Below are 834 nucleotides of genomic sequence, written 5' to 3'. Positions count from 1 at the left end.
TCTACCTTACTCCTCCCCCTCGTCCTGTACCCCGCCGCCGCTGCTTTACAGTCATGCAATTTACCTATTAGTGTGAATGGCTTCCCTTGAGCACTTCTTCCGCGGATTGGCTGTCTAATTAAGATCGCTAACGTCAACATTATACTTTGGCTGGCACCTTGGTCTCCATTCAACCTGAGTAACACTTTTCCGAGAAGAAGCAGCAGCAGCAACTACCCGCAATGTCAAACTCTTTCGTGATGTCATCGGTGACGACACCACTTTCTCCAGCCAATAGCAAGAATTTTCAGGTGCGTCACAAAATCCATGACATCATCACTCGAACGGCAAGCCAATAGCAGTAGGGTTTCACTGACGTCACTAATCCTGTCAGCCAATAGAAGCAACGCTGCACGGTGACATCATGACTAAAACAATGCCGTCAGCGGATGTTCGTCTATGCTGACTAGTGACACGGATTATAATCACGAAAACAACTTCTGACTCACAATAGTCTCGGTAGGGAATCACTTGAAAGGATTATATCTTGAAAACGACCCAAAACCCGGTGAAAAGTTCACGCGACTTCCTCTAATAACCGCGTTCACTTGGCTTGAGTCACAGCTATCTAGTAATCAGTGACAATAACATTAAAAGGTAGCGGTGAAACACGAGAAAGATCGCGAATGCAAACAGCCGGCGACTACAGCTCTGCTTGCAAAAGGCAAACCATCGCCCCATGCACGGAGTGTTATGACGCAGTGTGTTATTGTCGTTAAGTACAACCGATCTCCATGTGACAAGCTTACCGAGACAACAAAAAAACAAACACGAATACGAAAGGGCAGCGGAAAG

The 834-nt window shown here is 46.5% G+C and overlaps 1 protein-coding gene across 1 annotated transcript in view; it reads right to left on the bottom strand.

Annotated features, from left to right (window-relative positions):
* Positions 1-834, bottom strand: part of LOC119592471 (phosphatidylinositol 4-kinase beta-like) — a gene marked incomplete in the record, with an annotated part of 27,204 nt that overhangs the window by 10,337 nt on the left and 16,033 nt on the right.

Source organism: Penaeus monodon, chromosome 30 (genome assembly GCF_015228065.2).
Source record: "Penaeus monodon isolate SGIC_2016 chromosome 30, NSTDA_Pmon_1, whole genome shotgun sequence".
Lineage (NCBI taxonomy): Eukaryota > Metazoa > Arthropoda > Malacostraca > Decapoda > Penaeidae > Penaeus > Penaeus monodon.
Note: the sequence above shows the minus strand (reverse complement) of the source record. Positions and strands in the feature narration are given on the sequence as shown.